General features: G+C 45.5%; 1 long non-coding RNA gene across 1 annotated transcript; it reads left to right on the plus strand.

Moving 5' to 3' along the window:
• The first annotated feature begins 400 nt into the window (after positions 1 to 400).
• On the plus strand, positions 401 to 10,287 carry LOC134733595 (uncharacterized). The gene is made up of 3 exons (XR_010117225.1): positions 401 to 580; positions 3,005 to 3,091; positions 9,964 to 10,287. It is a non-coding gene; the product is annotated as an uncharacterized lncRNA (long non-coding RNA).
• Positions 10,288 to 13,081: the final 2,794 nt, after the last annotated feature.

The following is a 13,081-nucleotide window of genomic DNA, read 5'->3' on the forward strand; positions in this document are numbered from 1 at the left end:
TGAAAGGACCACAAATATGGTTATCTACTATGCCTTGGAGAATTGAGTGGGACCCACCTAAAAAAAATTATGTTTAAAACCACTGCAAAAGTTGCAAGTTCCATGTCATTTTTTTTTTTTTCTGACTGGGAGGGGCCTTATTCCAGGGTCTTCTAGGAGTTATCGGTCAGATGGTGACTTGATTGCTGCTCTCTAAATAGAGCGTTCACATCCGAGATGACTCTTCTAACTTTCTGCAGAGCTCCCACATCTGTTCCTTCATTTGATCTAAATTTAACAGCATTCCTATGAGTCAGAGAAGTGAAGTAACTTGCTTACAGTCACACAGCCAAGCCAAACTTGCTGCCTCCCAGCTTACAAACAGAGCAGCAGGTCCACCCATCTTGATCCTGGGGTACTGACAAGAAATATTTTGGAGAAGTTAGATAGGGCAGAGGCAGAAGTAGACGCAATTTAACATGAAGGATTGTGAAGGCAAAAGATGAACCAGCCAGCCTAGTCTCTGGATGCGTGAGCTCCAAGTGTGGAGGAGACCCGGAGAGAAAAGCAGACTGTTCTCTGTGTTTACCTGTAAGCACAGGTAAGTACAGGACCTTCTGGGAGAGCCCACTGATTTTGGTGGCAACAGCCTTCCAGTGAAGACGGGAGGGAGTGAGCCTGCATCTTTAAGGATCACACAATCTCATTTTAATTATTAACTTGCTGCATTATTAACCGATCAGCTGTGTGAGGCAGAAAACCAAGGGTCAGAACTCCAGGGCCACGATCCATTCCTGGTGCCACCTCCAGCCCAGTAGTTTCGAACTCTTCTCGGGGCCCTTTCAGAGCTTGATGAATGATAGCAAGACTTCCTTCCAGAAAAGTGCAAAATTTGTCTGCAATTTCAGGATTCGGCTAGGAATGCGGCTGCAGGTATTTCCTACCGGTGTGCTGAGGGGCTTTCCACATCCGGTCTCATGTAGTCCCAGGTCCCCTATATTTCTTGGTCTCTTTCTGAGTAATGATAACTCCTAAATGTGGATGCAGGGAGAGGAGGAAGAGGAAGAGATGAGGAGGTAGGACTTAACAGCACAGGCCTGAATTATTTGGGGAAGAGAGGAAAATAAAGTTCTCTTTGCTGAATTGCCCTTCACAAGGCACTGGTCAAACAGACCTCTAAGCGGACAGTCCCATGGACGAATGTGCATGCCTGTGTGCATTTGTTTCCAAACTTCAGCCATGCAGAGACACTTCCAAGCCTTTTGTTTCATTTCGCTTGCATTGTGACTGTTTTCCTTTAAAGCAATACACTTACACTTAAATTTCTTTCCAAGGGAAACTTTATATTACTACCAGACATGTAGAGCCACAAATGTTATTTGAAAGGGATTAAACACTCAGAAAACTAAACAATAGTATGAAATCCTAGCTAGCCTCGATAACTGTCCTTCACTCTGAGCCCCAAGATGTACTTTCTATTTAAACAAAAAAAGAGGCAGGGTGTGGGGAGTGTGGAGGTGTTGGGGGATGAGAATAGCAGGGAAAAGAGATGTTAGACACCAAACTGAGACTTTTTTATTTTTTATTTTTTATTTTTTTGAGATGGAGTCTTGCCCTGTCGCCCAGGCTGGAGTGCAGTGGCACGATCTCAGCTCACTGCAACCTCCGCCTTCTGGGTTCAAGCAATTCTCCCTGCCTCAGCCTCCCGAGTAGCTGGGATTACAGGCGCCCACCACCATGCCCAGCTAATTTTTTTTCCCTTTTCCTTTTTTTTTTTTTTTTTGCATTTTTAGTAGAGATGGGGTTTCACCATGTTGGCCAGGCTGATCTCGAACTCCTGACCTCAGGTGATCCACCTGCCTTGGCCTCCCAAAGTGCTGAGATTACAGGCGTGAGCCACTGCGCCTGGCTATTTTCTTTTTTCTTTTTGAGACAAGAGTCTCACCATGTTGCCCATGTTGGAGTGCAGTGGTGCGATCACGGCTCACTGTAGCCTCTGCCTCCCGGGTTCAAGCAATTCTCCTGCCTCAGCCTGCCAAATAGCTGGGACTGTAGGCGTGTGCCACCATGCCCGGCTAATTATTATTATTTTTAATTTGTAGAGACAAGGTCTCACTATGTTGCCTGGGTTGGTTTCAAACTCCTGGCCTCAAGTGATCCTCCCATCCCAGCCTCCCCAAAGTGCTGGGATTACGGGCGTGAGCCACCTTGCCTGGCACTGAGACTCTTGATATTATCAGGACTGAAATGATTGCAAGAAGACTGTCGCTTTCTCACCAAAGGCTTCACTCTTACTTCATTCTCCACGCAATTGGGAAACACCGTGATTTATTTAACAAATATTTATTCAGTTGCCTGATAAGTGTTCTTGGCCCTAGGGGAGAGGAGGGGAGGGCATGGGGAATAGACATGGGTCCTGCCCTTCTGGAGGGAATATTTTCATGGTGGAGACAGACAAACAACTAAGCGAAAAATAAAATAATTTCAAATGGGGTTGAGTACTATTTAAAAAACTAACAAGGGGTTACAATAGTGAGTTGTTGAGGTGTGGGAGGTGCGAGGGTGGACTTCACATGCTAGAGGCAAGATCAGGAGGTAATTTGGTCCTCCAGTGAGTGAGACCGGCGTTTCCAATAGAAAAGTCATGTTCGGGGTTGGATTCTTAAGCAGTGGGAAAGTGGTTAGCAGCTGTAACTTGATATCCCAGGCATAATCTGAAGGACACTACAGAGAGCTGCTCTTTGCCCCTGATTCAATCAGAAAGCAAAGCAGATGTTGTATTAATAGTTTTCCAGTCCAATGGCCAAGAGAAAACAAAATATGTCATACATGTGGTTGTGTTTAAAGGCAAGATTACAACACATGTTCAACAAACGTTCGCTGTTGCTGCAGCAAGGAATTCCATCCGTAATCGCAGCTGAGTTAATCTAATTAACTGAAAATGAAGACGCCTGTTTTCAAGTGCGGCCAAAACCGTCAGGGTACGCAGGATTTACAACGTTTTCCCCTCTTCTTTCCTTGCAAGGCCGCGACCTGCCATGCTGTTTTTAAATGCCCAAGGGCTGGTGACAAGAGGGTTTCCCTTTGCCGTCTGGACCTGATTGTCTTAGAGGTAAAGATTCAATACCCTTAAGAAGTTAGATTCTAAAAAGTTATAAATTGGTGCCACTGCTTTTGATTGCAATTGATCAATTTCTGGATAGAGACTGCACAATCCACGAAGACACACAACACTCTCAGAAGTCACTGTTCCATGCTGTGCCCCTCATCTCTGCCTGGGAGCTCGGTATCTCTTCCTCCCACCTTGCTAACCAGCACGTCTGCCTTCACTCAGAACGCTCAGGACATGGGTGTAAGCCACTCAAAAACAGTTCTTGAAATCTCAGGTTCAATACTGGCCTCCTAAATCCTAGCGATTCCCAGAGGAGTGAGAGGTGGGAGGTGACAAGGACGAAAGGCTGATTTTAGCTCTGCATTTGGGGCCTCTTGAATCATCTTTGTTTGATGGGAAACTGGGAAGACCGGGGGAGGATAATGTATTAAGCTCATTCCATTGAAAAGACCTCACTAAGATATCAGGAAAAAGTCAGATGATAATATGAGATTTACAAACCACAGGCGGTTTGCCTTCTTATCCCCTACAGGCTGAAAGCTCCAGGGTCATGACATTTTAGGCTCCCTGAGGCAGAGGGGTTAGAGTATGGGCTTTGGACTCAGGCAGCCCTGAGTCCAAATCCCAGCTCTACCATTTACTGCATGTTAAACATTCATACATTGCTTAACCCCTTGAGCTTCAGTTTTCTCATCTGGGAAATGGGTATGACACCATCTGCTTCTCAGAGTTGTCCTGAGGATGGGAGACGATGCCTATGAAAATGTCAAGGTCAGCCTGGCGCGGTGGCTCACGCCTGTTATCCCAGCACTTTGGGAGGCCGAGGCGGGCAGGTCATGAGGTCAGGAGATCGAGACCATCCTGGCTAACACGGTGAAACCCCATCTCTACTAAAAATACAAAAAAATTAGCCAGGCATGGTGGCATGCGCCTGTAGTCCCAGCTACTCGGGAGGCTGAGGCAGGAGAATTGATTGAACCTGGGAGGCAGAGGTTGTAGCGAGCTGAGATTGCACCACTGCACTCCAGCCTGGGTGACAGAGCGAGACTCTGTCTCAAAAAAAAAAAAAAAAAAAAAAGAAAAAGAAAATGTCAAGGTCGTTGCCTGCCCTATAGTTTGCACCTGCGTTCAGTAAACAGTAAGTTCTCACTGCCACCCTCACCTTCTCCAGATTTTCACTTTTCCCTCCCACTTTCCTCTGGAGGCTGCCTGCACTCTAAGCCATCTCTATGATGTCATCTAACCCAGATCTTTCCAATTCTTCCTAAGACGAGACGTTTTTCAGGGGCAATGCTGGGTGACAGCCATTAGTCCAAGCTGTGGCCAAGGAAAGTGCTCTACCGCTGTCCGAGGGCAATTCCCAAGTGGGTTCCCTGTAACAATAACGAATGCCTGTGAGCATTCCTTGCAAGAATTATTGTTATTATTTTTGAGATGGAGTCTCACTCTGTTGCTTAGGCTGGAGTCCAGTGGCATGATCTTGGCTCACTGCAACCTCCACCTTCTGGGTTCAAGCGATTCTTCTGCTTCAGCCTCCCCAGTAGTTGGGATTACAGGCGCACACCACCACGCCCAGCTGATTTTTGTATTTTTAGTAGAGACGGGGTTTCACCATGTTGGCCAGGCTGACCTCAAGTGATCTGCCCACCTCAGCCTCCCAAAGTGCTGGGATTACAGGCATGAGCCACCACACCTGGCAATAATAATTTTATTTTAAAAGGAATTCTGTGGTCTTATTAATTTAGGAAACACTTAGGGATTCACAGTGCACATTAGCATGTTAAGGGTTCTGAGAAATCCTGTAGCAAAGAAACCCATTTAGCTTTGTTTATGCTAACTTTCCCACTTGATCTGACCTGGCCACATCCTGTTATCCTTCTTTTTTTTCTCAGAGTGCTTTCCTTTAACTCCTCTCAATTCATCCTCCCAAAACCCTCTCACCCACTTTCACAGATGTGGAAATGGTGTTCAGAGAGGTGAAGTGACTTGCCCATGATGGCTCAGCTGGGTAGCACCAGAACCAGCTGCTTTCTTCCTAGTCCAAGGCTCTTTTCTCTACATCTGGAAGAAACAACTGAATACATCCCTTTCTGGCTAAACAACCATAGAATCTATCAATCATGGCCTGGGCTCCTGGGATGACATTGCCCAACAATTTCATTTTCTCAACAATGGGAAAACCAGAAAAGGGAAGTGATTTGTCCAAAAGTGACAGAAACAGGGGTGGCAGAGCCAGAACTGGCACCCAGCCTACTAACACCCAGGCCAGGCCATCTTCACCCTATGCCTGGGGCCCGCCTGTCTGGCTCAGACCCCTCAGTCATCTTCAGTACAGCTGTCTTCCCTCCAATACTAGAATACACTGTCCAATACATCTTTCTATGGTAACAGAAGTGTTCTATAGCTGTGCTATCCAGTATGGTAACCACTAACTACATGTGGCTATTGAGATGTAGCTAGTGCAAATAGGAAGTAAATGTTTAATGCTATTTAATTTTACTTAATTTACACTTGAATGGCCACATATGGCTAATGCCTACCATATTAGACAAGGCAACTCTAGAGGTCAGAAATGAAGGCCAGGCACGGTGGCTCATGCCTATAATCCCAGCATTTTGGGAGGCTGAGGCAGGAGGATTACCTGAGCCCAGGAGTTCGAGACCAGCCTAGGCAACATAGGGAGACCTCATCTGTATAAAAATAGCTGGGCATGGTGGCACCCACCTATAATCCCAGCACTGTGGGAGGCCGAGGTGGGAGGATCACTTGAACCCAGGAGTTCAAGGCCAGCCTGGGCAACAAGGCAAGTCCCCACCTCTACAAAAAATTAAAAAATTATGATAGCCTGAGCCTGTGGTCCCAGCTACTCGGGAAGCTGAGGCAGGGTGATTGCGTGAAGTTGAGGCTGCAGTGAGCCATGATCCTGCCACTGCACCCCAGCCTGGGTGACAGAGCAAGACCCTGTCTCAAAAAAGAAAATAAATCATATCATGGTGAGTCTACTGAGATCCACTCAGTGTAATTATCACATGAATAGAAGATCCTTGTAAGAACTGTTGAGGCTAAACTGCCTGGACCTTGTTGGGGGCTAAATTCTCTTTCATCAGGGCACAACCTGAGATGTCTTTGCTCAAGCTATTTCTTCCTTCCGTGGCAGCATCCTACCCAGCTTCTAATCTAAGCTCAAACACACCCTCCTTCAGGAAGATCTGCTGTTCTACCTTCTCCCCACCAAGCAGAGTGAAGGGATTCTTCTTTGGAACTCCCACTCTCCTTTATTTATCTCCAGATGGACGAAAAAGGAAGAGGGTTTCTGTTTTGCTAAAAGCCCTCTGGTGAGCAAGTGGATGAAAGAGGAGAGAGTTTGCCTGGGGCGGGGGTGGAAGGGGGAGTCGTGGCAGGGGCAAATGCTAGGTAGCTTGAGAGAGATAAAGAAGATGTAATTAGAGAAGGGGGTGATATGTGATTTAACCTTCTCCTTTATCTGCCCTACAACATCTATAGTGAAAGTTGACATTACAAACCACAGTGACACGTGGATAAAACTCACGATGTTGGGGGAGAAGAGCAAATCATATGCTTCACAATGAAAACACTCAATATCCTAGGAATAGGAGGGAACTTCCTCAACCAGATAAAGGGCATCTATGAAAAACCCAGAGCTAACATCACACTTAATCGTGAAAGACTGAATGCTTTCCCTCTAAAATTAGAAACAAGAAAAGGATGTCTACTACTGCCACTGCTATTCAACATTGTTCTGGAAAATTCTAGGCAGAACAAATAGGCAAGAGAAAATAAGAGGTATCCAGATTGGAAAGGAAGAAATAGAACTGTCTCTATTTGACAGTTGTCATAATCTTGTACATAAAAGATTATGAAGAAGCTACCAAAAACTATTTGAATGACTAAACAAGTTTAGTATGGTTGCAGGATACAAGATCAATATGCAAAAACCAGCTGTAGTTCTTCTATATGTTGAAAACAAGAAAATATAGAATGAAATTAAGAAAAATTCATTCACAAGAGCATAAAAAAAGGAATAAAAAATAAGGCCAGGCATGGTGGCTCATGCCAGTAATCCCAGCACTATGGGAGGCTGAGGAAGGAGGATCACTTGAGCCCAGGAGTTTGAGACCACCTGAGCAACACGGCAACACTCTATCTCTACCAAAAATTTAAAAAAATTAGCCAGGTGTAGTGGCCATGCCTGCAGTCCTAGTTACTCAGGAGGTTGAGGTCGAAGGATCACTTGAACTCAGGAGTTTGAGGCTGCAGTGAGCTATGATCTGGTCACTGTACTCCAGCCTGGGTGTCAGAGAGACCCTGTCTCTAAATGAAAATAAATAAATAAATAAATAAATAAGTAAATAAAAGAAAATTTTAAAAAAGAATGAAATACTTAGGAATACATTAACCAAAGAAGCATGAGGCTTTTTACATTGCAAAACTATATAACATTGTTGAAAGAAACTAAAGGAGACCTAAATAAATGAAAAGACATCCCATGTTTATAGATGGAAAAGTTTAATATTAAGATAGCAAAACTTCTCAAATTGATCTACAGATTCAATGCCATCCTTTCAAAATACCAGCTAACTTTTTTGCAGAAATTAACAAACCAATCCTAAAATTCATGTGGAAATTCAAGAGAATCAGAACAGTAAATCTTTAAAAAGAACAAAGTTGAAGGGCTCATACTTCCTGAGTACTAAAACTTAGTACAAAGCTATAGTAATCAGATAGTATGGAACTGACATAAGGACAGACATATAGATCACTTGACTAGGCTTGACAGTCCAGAAATAAACCTTCACATATCTGATCAATTGATTTTCTACAAGGCAGCCAACACAATTCTGTTTTAAAAATGGTGGTAGGACAACGGAGTAGCTACATTCAAAAGAATGAAGTGAGACCCTTAACTCACACCATAAACAAAAACTAATTCAAAATGGATCAAAGACCTAAATGCAAGCATTAAAACTACAAAACTCTTAGAAGAAAACATAGGAGGAAATCTTCATGACCTTGGATCAGTCAATGGATTCTCAGATATGATACCTAAAGCATAAGCAACAGAAGAAAAAATAGAAAAATTGGACTTTATTTTTTTAAGAGATGGGATCTTGTTATGTTGCCCAGGCTGGACTTGAAATCCTAGGCTCAGGTGATCCTCCTACCTCAGCCTCCTAAGTAGCTAGGACTACAAATGTGTACCGCCATGCCCAGCTAAATTGGACTTTAAAATGGAAAACTTCTGTGCTTCAAAGACGTCAAAAAAGTGAAGACAACCTACAGAATGAGAGAAAATCTTCAAAAATTGTATATCTGACAAGAGACTTGTGCCTAGCATCTATAAAGAATGATTACTACTCAATAATAAAAAGACAACCCAATTAAAAATAGGCAAAGGATCTGAATAGACGTTTCTCCAAATAAGATAAATAAACGGCCGATAAACACTTGAAAAGATGCTCAACATCATTTGCCATCAGGGAAAAGCAAATCAAAACCATGATGAGATGATGAGATACCACTTCACACCCACTAGGGTGGCTATAATAAAAAAGACAGATCGTAATAACTGTTGGCAAGGATGTAGTGAAATTCGAACCATCATCACACATTGCTGGTGGGAATGTAAAGTAGCACAGAGCTTTGAAAAACTGTTTGGCAGTTTCTCAAAAACTTAGAGTTACTATATGACTCAGCAACTTCCCTCATAGGTATATAGAAGAGAAATGAAAACATATGTCCACACAAAAACTTGTACATGAATGTTCATAGCCGTATTATTCATAATAGCCAAGAGTGGAAATCACCCAAATGGTAAACTGATGAATGAATAAATAAAATGTGCTGTATATATATGATGAAACATTCTTTGTCAATAATGAAGAACTGATCCCTGCTGCAACATGAGGGAACCTAAAAGCATTATGCTAAGTGAAGGATGTCAGATTCAAAGGTCCATGATTCCATTATAAATGGCATTCCATCTGTGGAATTCCATATATGGAATGTCTAGAATAGGAACACTTCCTTTCTATAGAGACAGAAAGGAAATTAGGAGTTGCCAAGAGAGGATGGGGAGACTGGTGGGTGATGGCTAAGAAGGTGGCCGTGTTTCTTTTTGGGGTAATGAAAATGTTCTGAAATTGATTGTAGTGATGGCGGTACAACTCTGAATTTACAGAAAGCCATTGACTTGTACATTTTAAATTGGTGACTTGTATGGTGTATGAATTACGTCCCAATAAAGCTGGTTTTCTTTTCTTTCTTTCTTTGTTTATTTTAATAGACAGGGTCTCACTCTGTTGCTCAGGCCGGAGTACAGTGGTGTGATCATAGCTCACTGCAGCCTTGAACTTTTGGGCTCAAACAATCCTCCCACCTCGGCCTCCCAAGTAGCTGAGACTATAGGCATGTGCCACCAAGCCCAGCTAATTTTGTTTATATTTTGTAGAGACGAGGTCTTGCTATGTTGCCCAGGCTGGTCTTGAACTCCTTGGCTCAAGTAATCCTCTTGCCTTGGCCTCCCAAATTGCTGGAATTACAGGCACGAGCCACCACATCCAGCTAATAAAGCTCTTTTAAAAAAAAAACAAGTTGCATATAGATACATACAACATATCATTTATATGAAAATATTGAAATATGCAAACAATACTATTGTTTAGAACACATACAAGTGCAGCGAAGGCATAGAGACATGCATGTGGATTATAAAGGCACAAATTTAGGGTGGTAGATACAAGCCCAGGAGGGGATGGTTAGTTAGTGCATGAGAGAGACACAGGCTGCTTCAACTATAATTGTAACTTTTCCTTTTCTTTTTTCTTTTTTTTTTTTTTTTTTTTTTGAGACAGAGTCTCACTCTGCTGTCCAGGCTGGAGTGCAGTGGCGTGATCTCGGCTCACCGCAATCTCTACCTCCTGATCAAGCGATTCTTGTGCCTCAGCCTCCTGAGTAGCCATGATTACAGGCGCGTGCTACCACAACCAGCTAATTTTTTTTTTTTTTTCTCTTTTGAGACAAGTTTTGCTCTTGTTGCCCAGGCTGGAGTGCAATGACACAATCTCGGCTCGCTGCAACCTCCGCCTCCCGGCTTCAAGTGGTTCTCCTGCCTCAGCCTCCCAAGTAGCTGGGATTACAGGCATGTGCCACCACGCCCAGCTAATTTTTTGTTTTTAGTAGAGACAAGGTTTCATCATGTTGGTCGGGCTGGTCTCGAACTCTTGATCTCAGGTGATCCACCTGCTTCAGCCTCCTAAAGTGCTGGGATTACAGGCATGAGTCACCACACCAGGCTAAATTTTGTATTTTTAGTAGAGATGAGGTTTCACCATGTTGGCCAGGCTGGTCTCCAATTCCTGATCTCAAGTGACCCACCCGCCTCAGCCTCTCAAAGTGCTGGGATTACAGGCGTGAGCCACCGCACTCAGCCGTCACATTTCATTCTTAAGCTTGGCAGTGGAACATGATATCATCCCACATACCTTTTCTGTTTGCTTGAAATTCTTTGTGAAATAATTTCCCAGGCATTTTCCAATGCTGCAAAAACTGGACATGTGTATTTGATGGATGAATTGGGGGACTGACCTGGGGGGCCCTGGACTGGAAGAGCTGGTCCCTTTCAGGTTCCCCACACTCAATAAACATTTCCTGTATTGAATCCAGCAATCTCTGAGACATCTCCAGAGCATTCTTTCTCATAGTTGGTGTTCTGCAGAAAATAGTCCGGCCTTTGCAACCATCCAGACAGCTCTGATTTGAGTCCCCACTCTGCCCTCATTACCAGCATGGCCTCTCACCAATTACTAAATACCTCTGGGCTTTACTTTCCCATCTGCTAAATGGGAATCATACCACCTACTCCTTGAAACTCGTGATGATGGAATGCAGAAGCCCTTGCAAGGTGCCTGGCTTCCCCTGCCTGCTGAGGACGAGGCTCTCACTCTCTGCTGAATCTTTCTGGGTGATGGAGGTTGTACTGGACCCTACATTCCTTTGCACGGTGTGTGATCAGCCATCAATCAGTACTCCCTGAGTAGAACTGACTTTAAGAGCCTCAACTTCCTCTCTTCCTTACTACTTTGAAAAGCCAAGGGAACCAAAGGCTTCTGAAGAGAGCTCCCTTCATTACTTAAAAAAACAAAGAAATGTAGAAATAAGCTGGCTCTGTCATTCTCCATGGATCGTTTTTGTATTCCCAGCTGCTGTTCATCAGTTCCTGGAGGCTCACAGGGCAGTGCCAGCCCCCAGGGGCCAAGGAATGGGATGATGGTGTGTGAGGATCTGGATGTAGCCTTCTCCCCTCCAGTCATGCAGGCTCCTTCAGCCCTTCCTGGAGCACAGAGAGTTGAATGCCTTGGCCCAGGCCCTTGGCAGTGAGATTTAGTCCCTGCTGATTGCAGCCCAGCACCTGGGGGAGGACCGGGCCTCAGAAACTGAGACTGAGATCCAGGTGGACAGACAGGAGCTGGGTCTATGCTGACCAGGGTAGATGGAAACGCTGGCTGCCCAGAGGAGCTTCTGGAGAAAGCTGTCATGGAGGTAATTCCAACCCAGGAAGTGCATTCTCTGAGCTTTGGGCCCTGAAGCTTCCTTCTCCAAATGTCAGTTGCAGCACAGAGCTCAGCACTTGGCCATTCCTTCATTCCCTCTGGGACTTGGCTGGTTTGTTTTGGGAAGGTTGCAGTCCCTGCATCTGGCTCAGGTCTCAATGTCATCCAAAGTCTCTGTGGCCAATGGGAAAGGGAGCAGGGAGACAGAGCCTCATGGGGCCCCGTGGGCTGTGTCCTGACCAGTGGGGGAGAGCCTGATCATGGTGCCCCTGAATGGCCCCAAAGGAGGTCAGAGCACAGGCTTTCTTTACACCGCTTCCACCCGACCCACAGTAACCCCACTGTGACTCCTTGGGGTTGCAACTTGGCTGAAAAGCGATACATCTTTCTAGCTTCACCCGTGGACCTTTGGGATCCCTTGAGGCCCCACGTGTTCAGTGCCTGACCCTGATTAACCTGTGGTCCTTCTGGCCTAGGGCCTGGTATCATGGAACAGGATGGGCGGCTTTGGGAACCAAGGGAAAAGTGACAGTCCATTCTCTCCACCCCGGTTATTTGTCTGCAGTCCAGCTAGGCCTTTCTCCCATCCACTGGATGAAGGTCCTACAGAAATCGAGGTCCGGGGCTGCCACCAAGCCTTCTGGCTTCTCCAAGGAGTTCCTGGGGCTCATGGCTTGCTGTCCACAGCCCCTGCCTGCTTCCCACCCATCCTCCATTCTGCTGCCAAAACCACCCAACGAACCCTCAAATGGAACTGTGTCACGAACCTGCATTATGGACCCTGCTTGCCTCTCCTCCAGACTGGAGGCCCACAGATGGGTTTTTGCTTGTCCTGCATTGAGATTTTTAAAAATCTGGAAGTTGCCCAGCTTCCCTTGAAACGCCAGTGGGCTGGAGCTAGTGCAAGTCCTCCTTAAGCAGGTACTTAGGGAACAGTCCTCACTATTCCCTATTGTCTCACATCCAGCCTCCTTCCCTCATGAAATGCAATGTCTGGTGCCTGCATACTTTTGAGTTTCCCCCCTCTGGTCTCCAGGCAAAGGCTATTGTAGCATGGCAGGGAGGGAAGGAAGAAGGAAAGAAGTGTAGAGGAAGGAAGGAAGGCAGGGAGGGAGGGAGGGAGGAAGGAAGGAAGGAAGGAAGGCAGGCCGGCCCCAGTTGGTGAATGCAGAGGGGCTCAAGCAGTGGTCTTCCCTGCCAGGACCTATGTGCATGCTCTGCAGAGCAAGCTGGGAGACGCCTCTGTCGGGGAACCACCGTTGCACTGCTGTGGCTCTGGGAGCCGCAAACTGCCTGGGGGCTGTTCTCTGATTTCCAAACCACGGCAGGGAAGAGCACTGTGAGCGTGCGGGGGTGGAGGGTGGAGAGAGACAAGAAAGCAGGAGCAGAGGGAAGTGGAAGGGGCAGAGGCGTGCTGCTT

This window comes from Symphalangus syndactylus, chromosome 18, assembly GCF_028878055.3.
Source record: "Symphalangus syndactylus isolate Jambi chromosome 18, NHGRI_mSymSyn1-v2.1_pri, whole genome shotgun sequence".
Classification (NCBI taxonomy): domain Eukaryota; kingdom Metazoa; phylum Chordata; class Mammalia; order Primates; family Hylobatidae; genus Symphalangus; species Symphalangus syndactylus.